Source organism: Lytechinus pictus, chromosome 1 (genome assembly GCF_037042905.1).
Source record: "Lytechinus pictus isolate F3 Inbred chromosome 1, Lp3.0, whole genome shotgun sequence".
Lineage (NCBI taxonomy): Eukaryota > Metazoa > Echinodermata > Echinoidea > Temnopleuroida > Toxopneustidae > Lytechinus > Lytechinus pictus.
The window spans coordinates 3,215,785-3,232,318 of NC_087245.1; positions in this window are offsets into that span (position 1 = coordinate 3,215,785).

Sequence of the window (16,534 nt, forward strand, 5' to 3'; positions counted from 1 at the left end):
TTTTACCGGGGGGGGGGGGGAGCAGCTAGGACGCGCGTAAAGTTTCTCAAAAAAATCTTGAAAGCGAGACAGCGACGCGACCAAGCTCAAATGACAAGCTTGGTCGCTTCGCTTTTTCAAGATTTTTATGAGAAAGTTTACGCGCGTCCTGCTCCCCCCACCCCCCCCCCCCGGAAAAAATTCTGCGTAAGGCCATGATGATAATGAGATAAAAATAATGAAAATGAAGTATACATAAATCAATGTGCCAGGCTCTTTAGAGCATGGCCGTATACAGAATTTCTTTCGGAGGAGGGGGGGGGGGATATATCGAAGCAGACGCGTAAACGTTCTCAAGTTGAATGCGACACCGCGAAGCGACCAAGCTTGTCATTTGGGCACTTTTTGGAGTTTTAAAAGTGAAATACGAAGGCTTTCGTGCACACTTTTGGTGAATTTTGAGATAATTTTCAATAGAAAAATAAGTTTTTAAAAATTTAGGGGTCATCATGCCCCCGTATTGTCGTTGCGAGCATTTTGGGGCCAGGGTGAAATCGCCCCAAACGCCTCAAACAGACACTCCAAAATGTATTTGAAGTGCACTATTAGAACTGAAACTTATCTCTACACCTGGAAAAATTAACTTAACAAAAAAAGCAACAAGAAATATTTATAAAAAGTAGAAGGGCCTGTACAAGTACACTGATATTTCACTCTCTCAGCTCATATGCACTTGATCGACTTCCATCGAGGATTCGGGCTAAATTCCGCCCGCCACTTCCGGGGACCAACCAACGTAGTATTTCGATGAAGAGCACTCCGTCGATTCACCGGTTGTCCCTACCGTACACGCGCGCCTATGGGGATTGTGAACTGTAGGAAAAATCGTATAAAATTACACTTTTTGATATTTCTACGAAGACGAAGTTATATAGAAAATGAAGAATATTACAATCAGACCATATCCCTAGAAAATTGCTTCAAGAAATGTCATTATGAAGAGGAAATGGACAAAAATTTGTGAAGAAAAATCACGAAAAAGGAAATCGCATCATGAATATTCATATCATGGGCGGTCCCACATTTGCATGTTATAGCGAGTTTTCCATTATTTAATAAATAATGGCATTATTTAATAAATAATGGCATTATTTAATAAATAATGGCATTATTTAATAAATAATGGTTATTTGTATATAAATAATGATTATTTGTATATAATGGCAAACTGTAAAAATTGTTTATAAATAATGATTAATGGGATATTGAAACAAAATTATTATTTATAAATAATGAAGTAGATATTTCATTATTTAACAAATAATCTTTATTTATAAATAATGGAAAACTCGAACATTAAATAATGATTATTTATAAATAATGAGAATAATGGTGCACTCGAAAAAATTATTTATAAATAATGAAGTAGACGTTTTCATTATTTAACAAATAATCATTATTTATAAATAATGGAAAACTCAACAAATTATTTATAAATAATGAAAAACAAATAATCATTATTTATAAATAATGAAAAACAAATAATCATTATTTGTAAATAATGAAAAACAAATAATCATTATTTATAAATAATGAAAAACCAATTATCATTATTTATAAATAATGAAAAACAAATAATCATTATTTATAAATAATGAAAAACAAATAATCATTATTTGTAAATAATGAAAAACAAATAATCATTATTTATAAATAATGAAAAACAAATAATCATTATTTATAAATAATGAAAAACAAATAATCATTATTTGTAAATAATGAAAAACAAATAATCATTATTTATAAATAATGAAAAACAAATAATCATTATTTATAAATAATGAAAAACAAATAATCATTATTTATAAATAATGGAATGTCGAACTATTATTATTTACAAATAATGAAGTATTACTTGGAATTATATATAAATAATTAGAAATGATATTTTATATAATAGTAGTTATTTACAAATAAAATGTAAATTATATATAAATAATAGTTATTATTTAATAAATAATGATTATATAACAAATAATTGTTCTATATAATATTGGTACATTCGGCGCCTCATAATTATGGGCAAAGATTCGCTCTTTCATATTCTTTAATCTCTATACAACATAGTGACGATAATAAAGAGGATGATACTGTTACGACTATTACTAGAAATTGCCCACTACTAATTTACGACGACGGCTATGATGATGACGATCATCATCATTGCCATCATTATCATTACTACTACTACTAACACAACTACGAATTCTACTATTACTATTACTACTACTTCTACTACTGCTACTACTACTACTACTACTACTACTACTACTACTACTACTACTACTACTACTACTATTAACTACTACTACTACTACTACTACTACTACTACTACTTCTACTACTGCTACTACTACTACTACTACTACTACTACTACTACTACTTCTACTACTACTACTACTACTATTACTACTACTACTACTACTACTACTACTACTACTACTACTACTACTACTACTACTACTACTGGAGCGTCTTAGCCCAGTGGATTATTCTCCGGACTTTGAAACAGAGGGTCGTGGGTTCAAATCCCAGCCATGGCGTAGTTTCCTTCAGCAAGGAATTAATCCCCGGTGTGCTGCACTCGACACTGCACAGGTGAGGTAAATGGGTACCGGCAGGAAATAATTCCTCAAAAAGCTGTGTGCACCTGAATCGGTAGCCCAGCTTAGGGTAATAATAATAGTAGGGCCCGCTGGGAGAACAGTTTTAGGAACTGAAGTGGCCAGCCTGGGTAAATATACCGTTATTATTATTATCATTATTATGATGATTATTATTACTACTACTACTACTACTACTACTACTACCCTTACTTCAACTACTATAATACTACTACTTCAACTACTACTACTACTACTACTACTACTACTACTATATACTGCTGCTGCTGCTGTTGCTGATGCTAATTGTATAGTGCGTATAAAAAATGCAGTTTGAAATATTCATATATTATGTAATTTCTTGAAGCATTTTACTCATTTATACAATGGTCTCTTGATGACGATATAATAATAATAATAATAATGGTGGCTACTTATATAGCGCACAGGTCCACCTTTCGGTGCTCATGGCGCTTCAAGGAAAATAAACACAAAACACAACAACTATAGAAAACAAACAAGAATGGAATTTGAATGACTATCGACTATCGATATGACTATCGACAAATCATTACGCAATTATAAAGAGTTCTAAAACAACAACGAATCTAGATAGGCCTTGTGCTTCTATCCAGTATATTACTTATTTAAACGCATACTTTTGCTTTAAAGATAAATGAGCCAAATCATAGATAATAATTACCAAAAAAAAAAAATCGATATTCAATTATTTAATGAATGGTGCTCCAACAGAGAAGCCATTTCTTGAATCACCTGGCTGTTTCCAGCTTATCTTGGATTAATCTATTATTGCCGATAATTGACCAAACAAAAAAAACTTTTTGTAAGCCAGTGGTTGCATTTATGTTTTAAACGTTCGTAAATGGAAACACATTTTATTTGTATATAATGAAATATATTAATTATTTATTTTGCCATACGATGCTGTTAACTTATGCTGTTATTTATTTTCACACGCATTTCAGTAACATCAACACAAATAATCATTTTTGCAAATAGTTCATGAGTGCACGGTTATGCTATTGTGTCATATACATGTACATTAAAATTTATTGTATATAGATGCTAATTTAAAAGTGAAAGACGATTACTGCTCAAAGTATGGAAATTAGTAAACTGAATTCAAACTGTATTAGGATACATATTCCTTAAATCTTATAATTCAAGGGATTTGTTAGTATGTTAAATCTATAGCCGTGTTTCATGTTATCATGATTATACCTTCTTGATGTTATTATGCTTGGACCGGAAATAATAAACCAAGTTTAAACAACCCCCTCTCTCTCTCCCTCTCTCTCTCTCTCTCTCTCTCTCTCTCTCTCTCTCTCTCTATACATATATATATATATATATATGTCGATCGTGGAGCTAAAAGTAGTAGGCCTATGTCATTTGGTTAATGAGAAAGCTTTGTAAAGGTGCATTTTAAAATGTCAAATGCTTAAACAATGACATCAAAACACTTTCCTAAGACATAAAAGACCTTTTACAAATCTCATACATTACTATTACATACTTATACATTGCTTTATCTGTATCACCATGCTCACACCATTAACCCGTTGAGTACTGAATTCTGTCATTCCATGCAGTATATTAAACAGGGATCAGCTACTCCCAGAAGGCAATAGGTTAAGTCACATTGTTTGATTTGGTTCAGTTTATTGTCTGTACGATGATTAGCTTAATGATACTGAAGCTTATTCAGCATTCAAACTTAATTATTTTAACTTGTTAACATTTTGTTGTTGGTTGATAATTATTACAATTGACATTAAACGAGTTCTTTGAAATATATTAGCATTATTAATTATATGCAGACATATAATGGTGGAAATTGACGTTATGAGATCAAAAAAACCTTGTGATTATCAGAAACATTCTTCATATGTTATATTACTTTACCTCAAATTATTGAGTGTATATTTCTGTGTACCTATGTTATGATATCAGGGTGATGTATTCCATATTGCATTAATTTGTGAGAGATAAATAAAAGCTATCCTTGGATATCTATTCAATGCCAACGACTGTCATCTTCTTTTATCAAAATATTGTTAAATGAATTAATAAAATGACTGACAAAATAACACGTAATGGTTACGCATGCCTGAAATCAATATAAATTGTATAAACCTTAGTAAAATTAAGGAAGCAAAACGCAGAAATTTAATTGAAATGTGAAAGAAAAGCACAGTTGTTGCATTCTTCAAAATTTGCATTATTTAGGGGGAACTGTAAGCATATACATTAGCCATTCATTTAGTCATTGCCCACTTGAGCCTCTCAATGCAGTCCATATATCTATAATATAATTTCTTAAATACTATTTCATAAGCTCGTTCACTGCACAATATCCATACAAATGCCTCATCTAAATAATATAGAACTTAAATATCCCAACTGTATCATAAATTTCTTCTGATTTCGTAAATTTGTCCATATTGCTTGTTTAATTGTACTACAATTTTGTTAAAATCACAGTAATTTTTGACCAGAGAACTACTTTGAATAGAATATGAAAATTTCGCCTGAATTCATTGACTACTAAATAACATGGTCACTATTTCTGTTCAAAAGATTAATTTTGAATATATTATTTTTCCTGTTCCAGATGGGTAATATCGCAAGACAAGATATCCATCAGTCTACCTATTAATTAAGCACTTTGCTGTCAAAAATCCGTTTTATACAAACTAAACAAAATTTCCGATTCCGATTTAACCCGAAAATCAGACCTTTGACATTTCAGTCCGTTCAAGATCAATATATTTTTTTAGAGAATTTTGGCATGTGAATAAGAAATCACTCCTGTGGCCTGGCAATTTCTAGCGTTACAATAGGCTAGATATAATTCATTTTAGATCAATTACAATTTCACCCAGATTGGTAGTTACATGTGTATGAAAATCTAATCGAAATCAGTGGTAAGTTAATGATGTTGATTTTTTTCATAGTATACATCAATTTTTCTCCCATGGTATCCAAACTGCATGGCACTTTTAAATCTGTGGTCAATTTTTTCCCACGGATGTAGATTCCGGCTTTATCGTTATTGAATAAACAAGATCATGAAAGACGAAAGAAAATACAGAATTGACATTTAAGATGTGCTTTGAATAAACGTGAATGTGGATATCCTAACTCTGGAATTGCAGAAAGGGAAGTCCCTGCACAAATGCATTATGTATCAGTGCTCATCATCCTTAAAATGGAATCTGTTTCCATGGTAATGCTTACTGACTGAAACACCAGAGTCCAATAAGGTACCTACTAATATACCCCCAGAGGCCAATGAATATCTGTATATGGAACCTAAACAGGGGGAAGGAGAATAAAAGTAGGTTGGAGAGCTGACTATAAGTTTTCAAAGATTCAGTTAATGAAAGGTGAGAAATTAAAAGAATAGTGAGATTTATGAAATGATTGATTTGCGTCAATGGTGGTGACGATGATGATAAGGATAAAGATGATGCTGATGAAGATAACAATGGTTATGGTGATGATGCTGATTATAACTTCAGTGATGATGATGGTGATGATGATAACAATGGTTAAGTTGATGATGATGATAATGATGATGTTCATGATTATGTTGATGATTGGATAAGACATCCAAGTTATCTTTTTTTTTATAATAAACTAAAGAAGGTGCTTTTATCATTTTTTAATGCATCTGGATATATATTAACAAAATATTAACACAATCTTTAATTTTGGCAGAATTGATTGCTGATTCTATTACGGAAGCGTTAAAAGACCCCACTTCCCCTGGCAAAAAGCAATATCTACGAAACAATTATATGTAATTGTCCTGAAATCGTTTATTATAGCAGAAGATAAAGGAGACATGTGTTAGATGACTGCAATCTATTTGGGAATTATGATTGATTTATTGATTTACACAGATAGCAATATATGACTGTAAATACCATTCCACTGCTTATGTATGAAATTTGACGCCATGGATCCGGCTTGTTATGGTAAAGCAGGATAATAATAACACCATGACCTATTTACTACCAGTGTGTATGATGGTGCGAATAATTCGATTAAAGGAAAATGAAACCTTTGGAACAAGATAGCTTGTGTGAAAACAGAAAAATCAAAGAAACAGATCAACAAGTTTGAGTAGAATTGAATGAACAATATGTTATGAGCATTTGAAGTTTAGATCATTATTGTAATGTAGATCCTCCTATTGGCAATGCGACAAAGATGTGTGATATCACATGTGAACAACTTTCCCACTGCTTTTGTATATATTTCACTTAAAATGCCTCTTTTATCAGATCATTAATTCTTTCTATAGGAGGGCTTGTAATACAGATTTTCAAAGAATATATTATGGATGAAGAGAGTGTATCACCATAAGAACGAGCAAAAGATACATTTTGGGGGTATTTTTATAGTCCATCAAAGGTAAAGTTGTTCACCTGTGACATCACACATATCTGTCGCATTGCCAATGAGAGGATCTCCATAGCATTAGTGATCGCAATATTCAAATGCTCATAACTTTCTTATTATTTGTCCGATTTTTCTCAGACTTTCTTTTATCTTAATCTTTGATTTGTCTCTTTCCACACAAGCCAAATTATTTCAAGGGTTTCATTCCCATTTAAAGATTTGAGAACATTATTAAGAGTGAAATATAAATTTTCCTGCTTTCATTCTTCTGTTAAATGTACAAATAAAAGCGAAATTACCTTGACCCGGCCAATTTGCGTCTTATTTCGTCCATGGATCTACTACAACGGCTTCGGCTACGCACAATATTTCTTGGGTCTTGACCACTACTGGTAAAAATGAGAATGAGCAAGTATATAGTTTAATTTTTCCTTTGCTTTTTTATTCACATTTCTCAGGCACATTGCACCCTAGTTTGTTTATGTGTAGCAGTGAAGACACAGTGATGCTACATCGTAGGCAGCCAGGCACTCCACAACATCATATTCTGCACAAGTGGTGTAGATATGGGTCTTCATATCTGACAAATCGGCAAACTTCAAGTTATATATGTGTGTGGAGTGATGTGTCCGTGAAGGTGGGATGAGGTTGTGTATGTACGGTATATATTTACATATATAATAACGTATAAATGAATATGAAATAGGCCTATATGGGTGTGTGTAAAGACATAATAGATAAAACACTTTTAGAATTTCATAACAGGGCATACATGGCAAATTTTGACCTTTTCAAATCTCAATTTGTGATAGATTTTGACACTCAGAAAATGATATCATGTTTCACGTACTATTTCTTGCTTTCCTTTATTATCTAGTACTTGGTTGCGGAAATTTGTATTTACAAGGGAATATTAAGACTCAAAATTAATAACTCCGTAAAAGAATAAAGAATTATGTAAATTTATATGCCCTTTTTCCGCTTCCAAAATTATATATACAAGACAAATTTTCAAACCCATCATGAAATAATAAAAGGAACCCATCCTGTTTTTTAAGAGATAGAGAGAGAGACAGAGAGATGTTGAAGTGTGACAATGTGGCGAAATTTCAGTGTATAAAGGTCATAAAAATGAAAAAGAAATCCTCTTCCAGAAAAGGGGGAAAAAGAGAGCAGAATAGAGTAATGCAATTTGAAGCTTGATAAAACCTTGTTAACTGTGTGGCATTGCCATACTGCTTTCCAATTCAATTTGTAGGCCCACGTAATGTCAATGCTTACGAACGACTGGTAGTTTTGCCCGTCGTTACCATGGATACGGCAACGTAAACAAATAGTTCAAATTGAAATCCGAGTCCCTTGTCTAGCAGTGTACTGATATATTCGTGTTGTCAAAGGATAATGTTTAATCGTGATTATAAACACTTTTGACATATTTGATTAAGGTTTTATCATATTTTTGGATAAAAATTATATCCGTATATTTTATTTAATTTTCGGTTTGAGAACTAATTTCGTAGCCAATTGTGACGCATTATATCCATATAATCAGTGGCATACCTGGCATATTTCGTCAGGGGGGGGGGGCAAGCGACAAGGATGAGCAAGGTCAGAAGGTGGGGGGGGGGGGGTAGTAGGCATGGACGTAGAGGCATACTTTTTCGAGGGGAGGTTATAATCATTGCCCAAATATCAACTTCAGTTTTTTATTTTCGAGCGAGCGAACATTTTTTCAATTATTATTTAGCCTTCTTACATGATATGAAACTTGCAGAAATTATACATTCGGTCACAAAATTACCAATACACGAGGATATTTGGGCACCTCGCAGTCCTCGTTCCCTGCATTTTGCAGCCCACCCCCCTCCCATACACGTTTGGATGTGTAGGTCTTGAAGTGGCACTGGAGGTGGGAAAGGTTACTCATGGGTGCCCAATAAAAACAGTTGGGATCTTGCTACTACTGATATTTGCTATCGGGCGATTGTACTTTATTGTCGAAATTAATTCTTTTTTTGTATATCATTCCAGAAATGAAATGTATTGGATCGTGATCGATATATTTCTAATCAAGTGGTAATTGCAATGTTTATATTGAAATACGTCTTTTGTTCTTCTTTGAAGGTGTTGTATTCTTGTATTGATTCGAATTTGTTTTATTTCCATGTACACAATTAAAACAAAAAATAAATGCATCCATTCACTCATAAAAAATAAATATGAACGTGAAAATATATGCGACAGTAACATGATATATCACTAGACATGGGGAAAATCACTCACTCACTGACAGGAATGTTAGAAGGTTGAGGGAATTGAAATTGGAAAAGATAGATTAGCGGACGAAAGGATCGGGTACATAGGGTAGAAAGGGGGATGGTAATAACCAGAGGAATGTGTCAGCAGGGGTAATGCTACTTTGCTAGGCCTTTAGCGACAGATTTCAGTACCGATTACTGACGTCCGACGACCAATACTCATCTATATCCAACCCAGGGGCAGATCCAGGATTTTCAAGGGGACAGTTTGTTTACAAAAAAATGACAAGCTCCACCCCCAAAAAGTCTTCACTTTCACTTGCAAGTGCCTAACAATTTACACTAAGATTATATACAAATAATAATTGCGAGCTGAAATTTTCTTAAAAAATTAGACCTAAAACGATACATTTTGTGCACTTAGCTATGAATAGGATGGGTATCTTCCTTAATAAATTATGCGAGCGCGAAGCGCGAGCTAAAAATTTGATATTCCTAACTGGATATTAGACATTCTAAGCAGTTTTACAAGATGGGTATCTAAACAGTCGTACGGGCGCAAAGTGCGAGCTAAAACTTTTGAGATTCCGACTTAAGAACTGGATATTCTAATCACTTTTAGTAACCATGAACAAATTGGTTTCTAACTGAATAATTAATTGATGCGATCGCGAAGAGCGAGCTGAAAATTTGCGATATTCCCCCCTGAAAAGTGGACATTCTAAGCATCTTTTTAAAAAACTATGAACAAGATGGTAGTTAAAAACAATTAATATGATATTAATGAGCGCAAAGTGCGAGCTGAAAACCTTTTATATTTCGGCCTGAAAAGTTTACATTCTAAGCACTTCATTTAATTATGAACAGATGGAATTTTATGCAAGTGCGAAGCTCGAGCTGAAATTTTTGATATTCCGACCTATTCTAACTTGATATTCTACGCAATTTTTGTAACCGTGAACAAATTGGTTTCTAATGATATATTTTTGATTTTTTATATTCCGACCTGAAAACCGGACATTCTATGCACTTCATTTACTATGAACAGGATGGATATACCTAAATAGTTATATGTGAGCACAAAGCGCGAGCTGAAAATTTTTATTTTCCGTCCTAAGAACTGGATATTATAAGCACTTTTTGTAACCATGAACAAATTGGTTTCTAACTAATCAATTGACGCGAGGGCGAAGTGCGCGAGCTGAAAACTTTTGATATTTCAACCTGAAAACTAGACATTATTTTAGGTACCCAACTGAAAAATTGATGCGAGTGAGTAGCGCGAGCGAAATTTTTATTGTTATAATTATACTACCTAAAAGTTGTTCTCTACCTTTTTCCTGTCCCTGTTTAGCCCAGTCCATCCTTACTATTGGTACAGAGAGCTCTTAAAGTCGCATTGCGTAAAATCGCAATTTTCCGATAAAAGTGTACAGTTTAATAGACATTTACCGACAATGGCGGAACTAAAAAAACAAATCAGCTGGAACAGCCCCGTGTGCCCGACGGTTTATCATTTTTTTCGACAGTCTGCAGTCCAGGTTTTGTTTTCCCCTTTCTCTTAAACTCTTTCTTCTTTTTCCCCTTCCCCCTTTTTTCTCTCTTTCCTTTTTCCTCTTTTCTTTTTTCTTTCCCTTTTTTCGCTTCGCCTTTTTTCGCTTGTGACTCGTCAGGGGAGGGGCAGTCTGCCCCCTGCCCCCCGTAGGTACGCTAGTGCATATAATTCTGATTACGGAGAAGTTGTTCACCTTTTGCATGAATTGGGGTCTACCATCGTGAACTCGCACGTCGATGATTTTTTTAACTTTGACAAAAAATGCCCTTAGCCAATCAGGTACCCGGTACAATAATTTTTTAGCTTATCACAATGTGAAAGTAAAGTGACAAATAAAAATACCAGAAGTTAACACACGTAAATCAGCTATCAGAGTTAGCCATAACATGTTTGCAAATAAATGGATGGAATAACAATGATTTGTGATGAAATGGAAAAAGCATCAGTGTTTTATATATATATATATATATATATATATATATATATATATATATATATATATATATGAATAAAAGTTATATAGCACTACTGAGAAATCAATCAGTAGGCCTATTACTATCATAACCTCTTTCACTGAACTATAGACTGCTTACCGAGAAATATTTTAAAAAATCTTTAAAAAAATCGCATTCGAAACATAATTATGATTATTTTCAACCCCTCTTAAAAGCCCTTGAGACTAGTTACCAAATACTTTAACTGGTCATCATCATCAAAATTTCATATCGATATCAGCACATGATTTATCAGAACTCGCCAAGCATGCAGAATAACGGCGGTCTGTCTACATAATAGATGAATATCAGAGCAAAGTGGTCATTGAAGCGAGATCTACTGGACTACTCTCATACATCACAGCAATTCCAGTTGTGTGATTGGAAAATATCTGATATAAATCACTGCTTATACTCTCGTGACATGCGGTTGATTTTACTGCAAAAGCAGCGAAAAAGAAAGACGAAATCATATTACTCCAAAAGTTTTCATATACTCTGCGCACGCCTGCTCCTGCAAAATAAGGAAGACATTTTCCTTGAGTAATTCCTTAACTAATTGTGTACCTAGGGCACTTCATGATTTATTTACCGATTTTGGTTATTAATATCATCTTCATCCATTGCCAATATAAAGGTTTTCGTCCTTGTTTTGTTTCTGTTTGATTATAAGTAATCAATTAGTTCAATAATAATTTGTGAGGTGTATCCTACAGCCATGTGAAAATCAGAGAATAGCCTCACCGCAGTCGATATTGTACATGGATATTGTACACGAACATTGTATTACACACACACACACACACACAGAAAAGTTGCTACGGGTCAAGTAATCAAATAATTTTTCATGAGGTAAATTCATATAGAAATATATAAATTCATATAGAAATATATATATATATATATATATATATATATATATATATATATATATATATATATAGGCACACTACTGATTCATTAGAGCATTCAAATAATTAGGCTGGTTATGGATACTATGAAGGAAAGCTCAGGGAGAAAGATAAAACCAGAAATGATAAAGCCCACGCAGATTATACCTGTTGAATTTAAATAAATGCAAAGAATGAAACAAACTTCACTTACAATCGAGGAAACAGTAACATATATTTAGACAGATTTCTTCATATACGATAGATGAAATAATAAACATTTTGTACAAGAATATGATTCTAAAAAAATGTGTGTTTACATAAGCGTGTTGAGTCATCATAAACAAATAGTCATCTAATTATTTACCTGAAACTTTTTGTTTAAGTTGAACCTAACTCCTCCTCGTTTGAGTTGAAAATGTAAAACAAAGGTGGAAATTTTTAATACAAATGAGAAATGACATATCAAAGTAAGACTTAAAATAAATGTCAATATAGATATTACGCAGTTTATTTGATAAAAAAAGATAAAATTCCAGTCGTGCGGGAGAGGGGGGGGGGGGTTGATGGTGTAAGCAAGGTATCGTGGCAACATAAAAGTAATACATGTTTATACGAGATAAATGCATATGTTAGTGAACCAAAAGTAGTAATAAAAGACGTAATAATTAAGATAAACAATGAGAATTAGACTATAATAGCAATAATGATTAGGATAATGAAAATGACGATAATGATAATTAATGGATTCTTCAACATAACGCTCATATATATATGTATGTGTGTGTGTTTGTGTAATATATATATAATATATATATACGATTTTATTTCTACGGCATTTTCTAAACTATTTGTGATTCTTTTATTCCATATGCCGAAGCAGACTTATTTTATATACGATAAAAATGCCTTTTGTTGATTTGATTGGCTATAGGTTGTCCAAAGAAAATACCAATTATTTTCTTTTTAAATATTCAGTGTATTTCATTCGAGATTCTGTGACAATTATCAAATATTTCCTTTTGAAGCTAAGTCTTTCTTACAAATAGAATAAGGATTGAGAATCAGGGGCAGTTTGCCCTCCAAAATTCCGAAAATCGAAATGGCACATAGTAGAGAAAAGAACACATGAATTAAAAACAATACACACACTGCTCATTCTTAAACGTACAAAGATAACTATTGTAAATAGGAGACGAAACTTGTAACGTCCAGGTCCGCGCTTAACAGAATTAATTATTGCACGAAAAGTTGAAAAGAGAAAAAATGTAGCTGGCGTTTACACTGGTAAAGATACGTATAAGTCAACAATCAGTTAAAATGCTTTCTTATACAAATGCCTGAAAGATCGTACAGATGTTGAATTTTTGTAGCATATGGAAAAGTGTTCCACAGCTTACCTCCTGCATACATATAACCGTGTTTGAAACATTTTAAATTGGGTTTGGCAAGATTACATTAAGAGAATCGGCAGATCTTGTATTAAAACCATGTCTATTCATTATCATATTCAAGCGGGATTTGAACCTCTCATCTACTAGTAGATAAGAGTTTCAAATCCCGATGGTTTCAATACTTTTTTTCTAACTTATTTTTCAGATCAAGTATGCGATCGTATATACTAAGGGCAAGCAAGAAATTCAAATACAATAACAAAACTTCCCCAGTAAGCGACCAATAGTCATGATTGTTAGTGTTTCTTATTCTCCTCAGTCACATTTTCTTACGTCATACCAACGGGCAGATCCAGCTTTCATTAATAGAGAGGGGGGAAAAAATGTTTACATTCACAATTACTCCGATCGGCCCGCCAAAATTTAATTTCCGTCATTTTTTGAGGGGTTAAATAGTAATTATTATTACAGGTCAATTTGGCGCCCTCGGTTGAACATAAATTTGGCGCCTTCCCCTTTGGTCGAACATCAATTTTGCACCTCAGGTCAAGTTGGTCAACATCAAATTGGCGTCCCCTCCGCGCATTTATTTCCTATTTTCCTCTCTCTCCTCCCCTCCCCTCCCCTCCTTTTCCCCCTTTCTTTCCTCCACTTTTTTTTCCTCTCTCTTTTCCTCTGTCCCTTTCCTTTTTTCCTTTTCTTTCTATACCCCTTCCCTTTCCCTTTTTGCCCCCCCCCCTTTCGCCTTCCCGAATACGCGCATGCATATAAAAGAGCTATAAAGCTCATATTTCATAATTTCTCGTCTCTTATATGCTGGTTATGCAATTTCATTTCCTATATTTAAAAACGAGTTCATTGGTTAATATGAAATTGTACGTTTGTTGGATGGAAATATTAGGTAAAATGCATGTCTGGTGTTGTCTTACTTTCCATGTTCATTCTTTATTCATTATTAGGAGATTGGATTCAATGGACATGGATGATTCAAAGGTTTTTTTTTCCTAATCGTAATCACTGCAGGTCTAGATCGGGGGGGGGGGCATTTATTTAGTTATTTTGCTTTTCAAATTTTACGTGATATAAATCACATTCATTCGGGAGTGAATTTCTTTGCTTGTCAGATTTTTTTGGAAAAAATGCCCCCTTCAGAAAATTCTGGATCCGGCCCTATTATAGTAATGGATGATGTACACGAAATGTCTTCTTGATAGTTAAACACTGTGACTATACTAAAAACAAATGCCTGTACTGAAACAAGTGAAACGAATGATCTTCTGTGTTATCTTCACCTAGGGACGTGGCAACGAGAACTACTTTTCTCACCAAAGGGTACTAACACATTGATTGTTGTCACCAGGCCTCTCTATTACTCAATTTCTCTATTAAATGTCATTGCGTCATTGCCGATTCTTAAAAAGGATATATAAAACATTCCAAATAAAAATTTGCTATATTCAACAGTACATATGATAGAGTCAATCTCAATTTCCCCTATTATAACTCGTGTTCGATCTACAATCCAAACCTGAAAACGAAATGTACATTATGTCATTTAACACCAAATTAGAAATCAGTTATTCATTTATTCACTCAAAGCCTGGTCATTTCTCCTCTTAACTCTCTCATTCTCCCATTTTTTCGTCATCAATGAGGGTACCTCCTGCACATCCCCTATGCATAAGTACCAAGTCTGATTAATGTCGTATTCTCGTCCCACGGGGCATAATCCCTCTATTCTAGCTGTTGTATACGGCGAAGGGCACTTTTTCCTCCCCTCCTATGTACATCTTGACTGTCAGTACTTTCGTGTACATGCGATGCGCTCGCTTTCCCGTACATCATACTTCTTAGCACAATATGTGGATGAATCGTAATATTGAAAAAAGCTTGTGCGCGTGCAAGCGGGACACAACGTTCTATCATTTTGTACATCTACACACGCTATCGTCTGCTTGCCGCGCAATATAAATTTCTAAACCGTCTGGACTTGCTTGCTCCGTAAAATCACTCTGCTCTATGAGTACACTGGATCATTCGTCGAACTGCCATTCTAACCTATCTTTCAATTTTCCTCTATGGGAATGAACGATTTGCTTTCTCTTGTTATGTCATATTAGGATCCAAGTATCTGGATGCAACAAAAGTCAATTACATCTTGAAGCGCGGGAAAACTACCTGTTAAAATTCAGTCAATGGTCATTTCATTTACAATCTGGAGCATAGCAACGGCGTCGTCTTGTGAGTGGTCGGATGCCTTTACTCCATCTCAGGGAACTGGTGTGACATTCCCCATTCTTCATACCTGTGCTGGGTTGATCTTTTAAGTGTGTGACGAAGAAAGGCTTGGTGCGATTCAATTTCTTATGATAATTGCTGCCCATCGTGATTCACCTTTTGCTTGATGTATTAGGTCAAAGAGTAAGCGTCTTTGATTTACGTTCTACGCTCTTACCCTGATAAAAATACATGAGCTTTTATTGAGACTGCAGCAGTGATTCTGACAGACACTAGTTATTTACCATCTATATTTGCATCAAGAGAATAACTTTCATCGGTTGGTTATCTTGAGCATGGGGATCCTGTAAAAATTGTTTCTAATTACTTGTTGTTAGTTTCTATCCATCGGATTGCGATATACGTTTATGCTATTGAGCATATGTTGAGGATGATACACTTATAAGACTGATCAAAATCAGTTTTCAATACAAAACATTTGTGAATGCTCTCAAAATTGTAATCAATACACTTTGCCAATTTGAGGACATTACTGCTGTATACACTGATCGAAACTACCGGATGTCAATATATTTCTATTTATATTGAAATCGAGTATTATGCTTTGAACCAAGGTCATATTTAGTATTCT